The following is a 12,557-nucleotide window of genomic DNA, read 5'->3' as shown; positions in this document are numbered from 1 at the left end:
ACGACATGTCACGACCCAAAACCTACCTTGGAAGTCGTGACCGGCCAAGCGGGTGTTAAGCCGCCGAAGGCCTGCACATATTCTAGTTTAGGGATTTCTCACTTATCATTGTCAATTTAAACCATATAAGCAAAGTATGCGGAAGCGTAGAATAAATAACATAATCCCAGAGCTTCTAAGTGTACAAGTATAAAAATTACAAACCATTAGACTACGCATGATTCCTCACGGTTATTCTAGCACCTCATTCAGTCCACAACTTGCTATCTGCCTTAACTTGAAAAATTGGAAAAGGTTTTCATAAGCCGAAGCTCGGGTGAGAAACGTATACTAAGGTTACAAGTTTGACCATGGAAATACCCCACATTATAAAATAGTTCAAAGCAACAATTCAAATATTTCGTTGACCATCCAGTACATGCATTTTTGTTTGAAAGCTCATTTCTTCAGTCCAAGAGATGGACCCTTTTTATTTCATTTTTCTTTCAACTTTTGCACATTTAAGCGATAATAGCATTCAACGGTATTTTTGCCAGTCGGTTGGGAAGCGACACCATTGAAGAGTGGTAAGATATCATTACCCAGTGATGCCTGGCTGTATCTCCTACCTTATTACTTCACGCCACTAGTATCTTTACCCATCCCCTAGCACTCGGGACACCGTTTGAATGAATCATATTATCACAAGCATGCACCAGTAACAATTTCAGTTTTCAAAACATATTGCCATGATCTAGTCTTTAACCGTAACAAGCAAGATTTATAAACAAGCCATCGCAAGGATTTCTATTTAACAACAGTAATTAAACCAAGTAAGAAGCTCAAATCCCACATTTTTTGCATATTCAAGCAATGGCATTTTATTCCAAAAATTTAGAAAAGACATGTAACTAAGGTATGCGTAACTCACCAAAAAAAAAGTAGCGTTTAGCTTAGCGTGCGCCCAGTACTAGCACCTAAACACAAAATTATATTGGTATTAATTATGAATCATACTCCAAAATTAATTAACTTAACACCTAATTAAAAAATGATATAGTGCTTTCAACTCACGGGGCCCAATCATGAATTAGCTCATTTAATTAATCTGAGTAATAGTATTACGAATTGGGGCTGTTCTTACATTAGTTTAAAGGTTGAGGTACGTACTTTTTTTATACCAGTTAGGGGTCTATCTGCGAACATCTGGAAACGCTGGACAATAATTCTCTAATTGATTTTCAAGGACCTAATTGTTTCTCTTACCAAATTTCTAGGGACAGAAGTGCAAACATCCAATTCGTTATCAAAACTCCATCGCTTCTAACAAGCGTCAACCAACGGCAACTGGGACCTTCGAAATAGATTCATTTTTGAGAGCTAATTTGCTCATAGCATGAATTATAAGGCAGCGACTCTCGAGCCCGAAACTTTTACTGGAAAGAGTAGTTTTGCTTAGTTTTCCAGTGGTGCGAGTGTATTTTGTTTGTGGGTGTGATCGAGTTAATATGAGTTTTATTTACTCAAATATAGTACAATGTCTACTACGAGTAGAAAACTGCTACTGTTATACAGATTAGAGGATGAGAAAGAAATTACCGAGAGAGGAAATTGCGGCGAGATCGAGCGGTACGTCAAGCGGTGAAATCGGATGGAAGGTATAGGTACAGGAGGCGGTGGTCTCTCTTTACCATTTCCTTTTTATTCTTTAGCTTTATTTGTCTTTTAAATTGTTAATTAATTCTAATGGGAATATATATACATCGGTGGGGAATTCAAAAGCTGAATCAGGATATCCATTTCACCCATGCGTGCCACATGTCACCACAAAGCACCACGTCGCACCACGTGGCGCTTCGCGCCCGATCGTCGCTATTCTGGTCCGTTCGCGTACAAATTCCGGTCTCCAAAAATTCTTATAATTTCAACATATAAACAAATAAAAATATGAGGATCATCATAGCGGTGTTGGATTTTTAAGGAAAAATCCTAACATAGAATAACTCGTACTATGTATCAGATGTAACTCAATTGTCCCTTAGTATTTACAAAATTAAATCAAAATTCACACATTCATTTGGATCACGATACACTTCGCGTAGCCTAACTTACTATTAGAATTAAATTAGAGTGTCGAGTTTCTCTTCAGATCACGTGACTAGAATTTTAAAATTCAGGATTTTACACAACACCAATGTCCATATGTAATCAAAGCCTAACACCTTCACTTCTTTCACTAGGCGGATTGTATTATCTCAAAACACATACGGCCGTCAGCCATATACACGTGCACAGTATAGGCACACAAATAAATCAAACCCAAAGGCCAAAACTCAAATTTACAGCACAGTTTGGTTTGCTGGAATGAAGCTAGAATTGATTAGTTATTCCCTCTGACCCTTGGAATAGTTCTGCCGTTTGATTCGCTCTAAACAAAAAAATAAACATATACTAACTCGTAGAATCATCCCTCAACAATTTAGGTGAATGGTCATTCAACAGGGAGGTCAAAGAATGACCATTCAATTCCTTCCCGAAACAAATACAAGGATTTCCTGAGAAAACAAAAGGTTATGCTTTCTCACCAAATCCCATCATTTTTAGGTGAGAAACAAAACTCGTGCATTTGCACACATTCCTCATCATTTCTCGCCTATTTATCCAAACAAGTCGTGAGGTTCTCCTTTCTATTCTTTTTCTTTTCTCACCAAACCCCTCGATTGAAGGTTACATGTCCGTGGGTTTCAAACACTGTGATGCAACACATCAGACAATTTCAAAAGAAACTCGCGTAATTAATCTGAACGGAAAGAAGCATTACAGCAAGTAAACGCACAAAATAGATCTCATATGATAGATCTCAATTAGTTTTATTATACAAAGTTTTTAAAATTTTTAAAGACATTGTAGATTGAAAGATATTAACATTTTAAAAGTTGTATTAGAGACAAAACCGGACTATTAATTTGGAACGGAGGGAGTAATTAACAGCTAAAATAAGTACAATCATTCGCTTCTACGATTGAGATAAGCTTAACATTTATGAAAACAGAGCACGCTAACCACAATTATGAAAAGATAATGACCACTGCTAAAGAGTGTATCGCATAAGAAACAGATTAGCACCGAAAATCTAGCGAGAAAGAGAAGTCGTCGGTGCGAATCTTGTACTGATCTTATAAAGAAGTAACACTAGAAGAGCCTGCGGTAGGGGAGAGAGAGAGAGAGAGAGGCCGACGGGGGATTCCGATCCGATGAAAGATTTGGGTTGATTAGGTCATATCGGAGTTCAAATTGTACTGTAGGGTGTTCCTGTCATTGACAAACAAATTAATTTATGCATATTGGATTTGGACCGCTGGTTCAGTCCAGACTCCAGATCACAACCGAGATTTCACTACAACTTAGTGGTATTTACTATAAAAAAAAAAAAAATTGATTTTCACATTCGCTTTTTTACATATATATTTTTTTAGTATTGAAAATGTTTGTGTAGTATTTTTTTATAAAAAAAGGAGGAGAGATATAAAAAAAGATTGTGTAAAAATTAGTTCCCTTACTATTTAGTGGGGTCGTTCACACTAAACTAATAGTATTTTTTTGTCGACAGTTAAGTTGATTTTATTAAAATAGAATATTCAATAGTATATTTTTTCTACTAATACAACAAATTTTCTACAACTTATAGTTTAGTGAAAATAATTTGGCATTTATAGACTATAAGAAATAGTTCATAACTTAACGCTTAATGGAAACGCTACGGAAAAAGTAATGAGTTGAATTCAGGAATGTGTTTTATGGAGAAAGTAATGAGATGCAAATATAATCTGCCTTATCTATGGCTGTATTTCCTTTATTTTTATTTTTTTTTTGAATGACCAAATGAATTTTTATTAATCTTTGAGTGAAGAGATTTTCCAAGGTGACAGAAGCTTCCGTTTTTGCTACTTTTTGTTTTTTCCCATTTTTGGAATCAGGAAAAGTTCGTCAGTTTGACAATTGACGAACTGTTCCTAAAAACCAAGCTATGACTTTTCGGGTTTCTGAAAATAACCCGCTTTCAATTGTCAAAATTTAAAGAACAAAACAATTTTCAAGAGTGCTTTCTAAGGACTGTTTGGTGGAATGGGTGATCACTTAATAACATATGGGACCTCTTCACTTATTGCCAATTGGTTTTGAGATGGATATAAAGTTTCTACATGGTATCAGAGCGGGGCCCGTTCCACTCCATATTTTAAAAATTAACAATCCACACCCCACGATGACAGACCAGCAAAAAGGCTGCACGATGATAGGAACCAAAAGTGGCCACACGTGACAGACCTCAAATGCGGCTGCACGTGAGGGGGGATGTTAAGGAAATAGAATCCCACATTGCTTGGGAGTGGAATGAGTGATCACTTAATAACATCTGGGACCTCTCCACTCATTGTCAATTGGCTTTGAGATGGATATAAAGTTTCTACAGTTATTATGGATCACTAGCTTATCCTGCTTTCTTTGACTTTGAATAAAGAACTAAAATACATTACGATGTAGATGCAAAATAAGCAAATAAACAGTGATAACCAAACGGATCCTCGTTGTGTTATTAATTTTGCTTTTAAAAACATGAAAGCTACCACAAATTTTATTTTCTCTAAAACGAAAATTGTTGTGTTGCAATTGCAGAGCATATTACCGGTGCACTCATCGCCACGTACAAGGCTGTTTGGCAACAAAGCAAGTGCAGAAATCAGATGCAGACCCTTCAATATTTGAGATAACATACAGAGGAAGACACACCTGCATCCAATCACCAGCCTTGGCATCAAGTGGAAAGGAATTTGCCAAACAGAAGAAAGATCAATGCCAGCCTCACCTACTAGAAGAAAATCAGATTCCATTATTTAACTTTGAAACTGGTTTTAAAACTGAGGATATGGGTATAATGGAGGAGACTTTTCCTTCATTTTCCTTTCCTTCTTCTCCCAGTAAATCCCAAAATGTTGAAACCATTTCCTTTCCAGAGCCTCTCAAGGAGAAGAATTTCTTCGGTAGTGATTCCCTGGAATTTCTCTCATTGTTGGAATTCCCCATTGACAACTTTGGATTTGGAGAGGATTTGCAGCATTCGGGAATCGGAATCTGATTTGAGTGAGATTATTTCAGCTCCCACTTCAGTCACAAATTCTCCCACTGGAAATTTGGACTTCTTCTCCCTTGATCAAGTGGACTTTGATCCGAATTTCCAATTCGACACTTCTGAATTCTTCAGTTGATGCCACGGAGATTCATCCTTCCAAAATACCCAGAAAGATAGAAATCAAGAGTGGCATCCACTTAACTTTCTTGATCCTAGCCGGCATCGAAAGAGAGAGGAAAGACTGTTCATACGAGTAATACTATGATGTTGGTTCAGAGAGTTTTACTTTGGAAGTTGTAGATGTAGTTGGGGATGGATAATATGTAATTTCTAAGTCTAGAAGTTTTGGTTTCTGCTTCTTAGCTGAGAAGATTAGAATCTCTGATAAACATTTTGGAGTGAGGGCCATTGCCCATTGTATGAAGTTCTAAGTACTCAATGTAGTGAACTCGTCTTGATTCTAGTTAAACTCATCACTCTAATTACACGGACTTCTAAACGAATAAAGTACATGTGTCAGATACTCAACAATCATATAGAACAAAGTTATGAGACACGTGTACATTTTTAGGTGGACATATAAATAGAAACATGTTTTGTGAGTTCAGTTTACCTTGTCAATGGTCTTAAAAATCTTGTACTATCTCACATGAAATGCTCCAGCTCCATAATACTTCACCCCGAAAAATAGAAGGAAATAAAGCAAAACAACCCGAGTAGAATCAGAAATCCAACACTTACGTATTCTGTACCTCATATATGTACTCGGGTTGTTCACTCATTATGAAGATAGATCATACCCAAGTTTCAAGCTAACCTAAGCATACCAACAGACCGGATTATGCATTCAATTTGCACCACACTACAACACCAAAGGGCTATAGCGAGGATTTAGTTTCCTCACAAAAGCACCTGATTTCCTCGCAAAATGTATTAGTGAGGAAAAATTTTGTCGCCAGTTTTCCTCGCTAAAACACTGTCGCAAAAAGTATTAGCGAGGAAAATAAATTCCTCGCCTAATTTGACGTGTTGCAAGGAATTTTTTCCTTGCTAAATGCTTAAATTCCTCGCTAAATGTTTTCCTCGCAAATACCATTTGTCGTCAAATAGGCTACGATTATCAATAGGCGAGGAAATTTTTTCCTCGCTAAACAAAAAGAATCCCAAAACAAAAGTTCTCTCCGCGCTTTTTGCAGCTGCTGGTACTCGAACCTTGGACCTCTCCCATAAGACGCGAAGCAACTACCAACCACGCTACACTGTACTTTCTGTGAAGTTGGTGAAACTTTATTTATATATTATCTCTTTCACCACTCCAAATTAATTTTTTCAACATTAATTTTGGCCTTTCTACTTTTTGTAGTTTTATAGTGTCTGAACTTTATTTGAACAAGTTAATTTTTTGCTAGCACAACAATTTTATCTGACAACTTTTGAAAAACTAATAATATGTGTTATTATTCTCATTTTTTTATGGGATAATCCTAACTTTTATGGAATGAGATTAATTTTGTCGTCATAAGCTTGAGATATATTTGAACGAAAAGTTAGGGACAAAGAAAATTTACCTCAGAGTGCCCCGAAAAGAGCAACTAGTGGTTGAGATTCAGTTTGATGTGTGGAACCTATATATCAAAGTGAATCTCAACCACTAATTGTTATTTTCAGGGTAAATTTTTTTTGTACTTAGTACTAATATTTTAATATCAGATTATGAATAACAAGAAGCATCACCCTCATTTTCTAATTTTAAAAGTGAGTTTGACCTTCTTTTTTGCCAAATACAAAGGGTATTATAGACTTGTAATTTTTTTCATCATCGCTATAATAATATGAACAAAATTTATAAATATTCATATAAGATCATCCTAAAAGCACTAAAGACAATACTTTTTTAATTTTTTAATCTTTAATAAATTTTTTAAAATTTTAAATTGCCCCTCTCTCTCTCTCTCTCTCTCTCTCTCTCTCTCTCTCACACACACACACACACACACAAAATATGTATATGTATAAATAAAAGTATCCATGATACTTACAAAATTGCATTTGAAATTAATACTTAACATATTTATCTGGTTATAAAGGAATGCCATTACAATCACCTAAGTTGGTTTAAATAAAAATCAACAAACTATTTATAGGGGGAAAAAAAATTACAGCATGAATGCACAATACATATGAAATAGTGTATTTTTTGTGAAATAGTGCATTTTTATGTAGATGTTTTGAAAATAGAATTGTGATGATCCAACTTTGAGATATTTTAAATACAACATCAGTAACTTAAAATATTTTTAACTTTATCTTCTGTTGAGTTTTTCACTATTATGGAAAAAATCATCGATACCTACACTTCAAGATATCTTTCATTGCTAATTAGAATAAGAAAAGTGACAAATACGAGGTTTCTTCACCAATTCAATGCGATTGGTGATGAAAACTATTTGTTCCCTTTTAACACTTTTTATTTTAATAAATTTCATAATGGTATAGTTTATTATGTCATACCGTCGTGATATTACAAAATACATAGGAATATAATTAATAATAACTTATATATAAAAAAAATGAATCCTAAAAAAGGTGACGAAATATTTTCTCGTTAAAAAGTTACATTTGGCGAGGAAAAATATTTTCTCGCAAAAAGGTTACATTTGGCGAGGAAAACAGATTTTCCTCGCCAAATGTAACCTTTTTGCGAGGAAAATTATTTTCCTCGCTAAAAAAGGCTTTTTGGCGAGGAAATTTGTTTCCTCGCTAGAAAAGGCGACGAAATTGAATTTCCTCGCAAATAATATACTTTTAGCAAGGAAATTCAATTTCCTCGCCATATTTCCTCGCTATAGCCCATTCGTGTTGTAGTGCCAAACGAACGGAAATATTGGTTGAGTGGCCAATCCAGTTGTGCTGGCTAACTCAATTGGAAAGGCCAATTATGCATGCTGGTGTACAAGTGCTATTCGAAAGCCCAAACCAGTTCCCAGTGGGCTAGGATGGTGCCTTGGCCACAGAAACTAACAGTAAAAGAGAGTCGCTATGACCCATCAATTTGAGCCCTTCTGTTTTAATTTTATTGGACCAACCCATCTATACAATATGGAGTAGCAATTTTTGAATGGAAAAATGACGGTCAAGGACATGTTTTGATAATTAATACCCGCCAAGGACATTTTACCCATTAACAAATGTTCTCAGCATGTCCTTGGCGGAAATTAATTATCAAAACACGTCATGGGCCGTCATTTTCCCTTTTTGAATTCTCTATATTTTGGACTATTGAATTTGTACATATTTTTTGTATAGCTGAGATTTACGGATAGTAAGACTAGAAATATACTTGGAAAGAATGAATATTTGGAAGAAATATTAAAGAAAAACTAAAATTAATGTTTCCTAATCTTATTCTGATTCCTTATTTTTGAATTTTCCTTACTTTCTTAACAGTTATCAATAAAAAACGATTACCATGATCTAGGGCTGTCTTTCTCTCAATCACACGTTAATTTCAAAACGGATTCCAATTTTGAATCCAAAACTACTTTCTCTCACACATACGTTTAGCTCTCTCGCTTTCTCGCCCTGTCATTTTTTGAAATGTATTCAAATTGCTAAATATTTAGTTGGTTGAGTGATTGAGGGGAAAAAACTGATTAATTATATATTTGGTTATTTGATTCATTGCAATATATTGGTGGTAGCAAATGTATTTATTTTGTTGCATCTTGATTCTAAGTCATAGTTTCACATTTGTCTTCATCAAGTTGAAAGTTGAAAGCCAACGAAAATATACATGTGCATGTGCTTCAGCATGGGAGTTAATTTTCTTATTTAACTTATTTTTCTATAGTACATAACACAAGTGTATAGGGCCCATCCATACTTAACAAAAGACAAATTGCAATGGAAGATTACTTTGATCCAACGGTTCAGGCTCATTCTCCTTCTTTCAGTAAAGTGCTCATATTTTTTGCACATATTATACAATTGCGGTATTAGGTGGTGTAGTGGAACACGGGGTGAAGGGAATACCCCCTCCACTTTTGACTGCCAAACGGGTTATAAGGGTAGGTCACAGGTGTTAAAAGGGGATAACACAACACCCCTTTACAATACCCCATCCAAACAGGCCCTCAATGTTTCATGCACAAGAACTATGTTCGCTTTGAGTCTCTAGATCCAAGCCTTTTTCTCTCTATGCACGGTCCCTGATGAGTCGGTTTCTGGCATGCTCGGTCTTGCGCACCTACAAGTGAGAACTTAACACTGGTGTGGTGTCGGCCAACACACCCTCTAATGCGATTTTGTGTCCTAATTTTGTTTGCCATTTTTGCATGACTTCAATTTGATGCTTAAGTTAGTTTTGGGAAATGCTTCAATATAACACCCACTACTTTTGAAAAATGTTAGGCCTATTTTTGCTGAATGTTATGTCTCCTTGTGTAAAATGGTAGCATAACTTATTTTGGTGAATGTTACTATGTCTTTTTAAGGTTAGGGGTGCATATGGTATGCATCTTTATAAGTGTTATGCCTATTGAGGCAAAAATGTCACGCCTCTTTTTGGTGAATTATTGTGCCTTTCTTTTATTCGAAATGTTACACCTCTTTGTGATGAATGTTACGCCTCTTTTTGGTAATCATTATGGGTGCATATCATATTGTGGCTTTGACCCGTGCATATCATATTGTGCCTCTTTTTGATAAGCATGTTTATAGTTATCAATTTGGCAACCGAAATATGGGAAATACAACAAATGCTTTTCTTCAAAAAGGGTCGCTACTCTCAGAATAGGAGTACATCATATGCCCAAAGCGAAGTCATGATTGGCTAAATTGATCATATGATTGTCATCATTTTTGTCTAAAGCTAACTAATACTTGCAAGCTTTTGGCAAAGCCTTTCAAAATCAAAACCACGATTAGTTATTTAAATCTTAAATACGAGGTATTTTGCTTCATGCTACAAATTTTCTCAGTGGATGATACATTGACATATACTCCCTCCGTCCCACTTTGTTTTGCCTGTTTTCTTATTGGAACGTCCCAAAAAATTATTTATATTTCACAATCTATAATATTTTATATTCAATATGAATCTTGTTTGATAGATCTCAATTTATTTTTTTAAACAAAATTTTTGAAATCATAAAAAACATAACAGATTGTGAGATATAAATAATTTTTTGGGACGTTCCAAAAATGAAATAGAAGCAACAAAGTGGGACTGATGGAGTATTAGATTTTGATTTTATAAATGCGATTTGCAATTTTCTTTTTCTTCCTATGTACTATCAAACTAAAAAAAATTCTAACAAATTAAAAGAATTCCAAAGAAGATTAAAGAGGTCATTTTAGAAATAGAGCCAACATGTAGACAGACACTAATGATTTAACCTAATCAATTTTCATTACTAATCTTGTTCTTCCACTTCTGTGCCAACTCAGCGAGTGACCTTGTCGAAGACCCTTCAGCGCTTAGAACCCTTTCTGCGGCATCTTTTAGGTCTCTCATTCGGGTTTGAACTTGCTTCCCTTCCTCCCCTTCCATTAGACCCTTCACGACTTTGGCAATCTCAACACGTCCAATTATACCGTTTTCACCAACCTTCGGCCTCAATGCCACTTTTACATCCTCAGTCAACATCGCAGCATTCATCTTCTGCTCCGCATAAAGTGGCCAAACGATTAACGGAATGCCATGAACCACGCTCTCTAATGTTGAGTTCCAACCACAGTGTGTTAGGAACCCTCCGGTCGAGCGATGGCTAAGGATTTGAGCTTGTGGTGCCCAAGATGGCACCAGTAGGCCATACCCCTTGGTCCTGTCTACAAACCCTTTTGGTAAAAATGCAAAAGGGTCAGTTTTGGTTTGGCCAGTGAAGAAAGTGGAATTAGCAGCTCTATCACTTGGACTTCTAACAACCCATATGAATCTTTGTTCACTCATTTCCAACCCCAAGGCAAGCTCATTGAGCTGATCATATGAGAGGGTCCCACCACTCCCAAACGAGATAAACAAAATAGAGCCAGGTGGCTGATTATCCAACCAACTCAAACAACCCGACCGGTCGTCCCCGCTACCCGAATCCATCTGTATGAGTGGCCCAACAGGATAAACGGGCGGTTTTCCGGGTTTTTTCTCTTGCAAAGCGCCAATTGCCCCACCTTCCAATTCCTTGAAGCTATTGACCATAATACCCTCAGCCAAACCGTACCGTTTTGTGTGACGAATACCCATTTATAGGCCTCATCCTTTGGGTCCTGAACCGGGTCCAGCAAGTCCTTCCCGTGGATCGGTATGCAACCCGGAATCTGAACCGGGCCGGGTAAATCTCTATACTGCAAGAAACAGAGGAATCAAGCTCTGGCAAGTAAAGGAATAATGACAAGGCCATGGCCGGGGATGGGAGGAAAATATAGGGAGAGATTTGGAATTCCATAGCTATGTCAAAAGCATCGGTACCGAATAGATCAACGACGAAGGCGACGACCCGGTGACCCAAAACGAGTGATTTTATCTGGTCGCGGAGGGAAGGGAGGGAGCGGGTCACGGAGAGGGAGATACGGGTCTCAATCCGAACGTCGTCGGGCAAGTCGTCGAAGTTGACCGGAGAAAGGAGAACGTGCGATATGCCGGCGGGGGTGAGAGATTCAAGAAAGGATTTCTGGGCTTCGGGCAACGGGCCGTCGGTTGGGATCAAGAAGGTTGCGGAGAAGTTGTGAGTCAGGACGAGTCGCTTGGCGAACACGGCGAGTGGGATGAGGTGACCCATGCCGGGTGAGGGAAGTAAGGCTATGTGGGGTTTTTGCTCCATTTTTGTTGGTGCTTCCCACCAAGAAAGATGATTTATTTTGTGTGTTGAAATGAAAGGTTTGTTGGAGGAGATGAAGTGGTGAGAGGGAGAGAGATGCAATGGTGGTTTATATAGGCATTATGAAACGGGATGATGCTATGGTGTTCTCGGTCATTTTGGAGATACCATAATTTTTAGCATAACAAAATCATTATGAACATAATTAAAACCCATTACAAGCATAACAGAACCCAAACAAGGCATAACCAATAAATATCCAAAAGACCAACTAAGGCATAACCAAGTTATGCCCTGTTATGGTTCTGTTATGCTCGTAATGGTTTTGATTATGCTCATAATGGATTTTGGTTATGCTCATAATGGTTTTGTTATGTCAAAAGTTACGGTGTCCCCAAAATGACCGGAGACACCGAAGTCATTCCCTGGAGCTTTTGATTAGACTTTTTTTTTTTGGTTTTGGTTTTTGCTTTGTTGTGGTGATTCATTGGGGAATGACTTCGGTGTCCCCGGTCATTTTGGGGACACCGTAACTTTTGAAATAACAAAACCACTATGAACATAACCAAAATCTATTATGAGTGTAACCAAAACCATTATGAGCATAACAGAACCATAACAAGGCATAACTTGTT

The 12,557-nt window shown here is 36.9% G+C and overlaps 2 pseudogenes; one reads left to right on the top strand and one right to left on the bottom strand.

Moving 5' to 3' along the window:
* The first annotated feature begins 4,603 nt into the window (after window positions 1–4,603).
* Window positions 4,604–5,576, top strand: LOC131307148 (probable WRKY transcription factor 46; annotated as a pseudogene).
* Window positions 5,577–10,377: 4,801 nt separating this feature from the next.
* Window positions 10,378–12,045, bottom strand: LOC131307270 (hydroquinone glucosyltransferase-like; annotated as a pseudogene).
* Between the last annotated feature and the right edge of the window lie 512 nt (window positions 12,046–12,557).

Source organism: Rhododendron vialii, chromosome 11a (assembly GCF_030253575.1).
Source record: "Rhododendron vialii isolate Sample 1 chromosome 11a, ASM3025357v1".
NCBI lineage: Eukaryota > Viridiplantae > Streptophyta > Magnoliopsida > Ericales > Ericaceae > Rhododendron > Rhododendron vialii.
The sequence above is the reverse complement of the archived record's forward strand: the minus strand, read 5'-3'. Positions and strand labels throughout refer to the sequence as shown.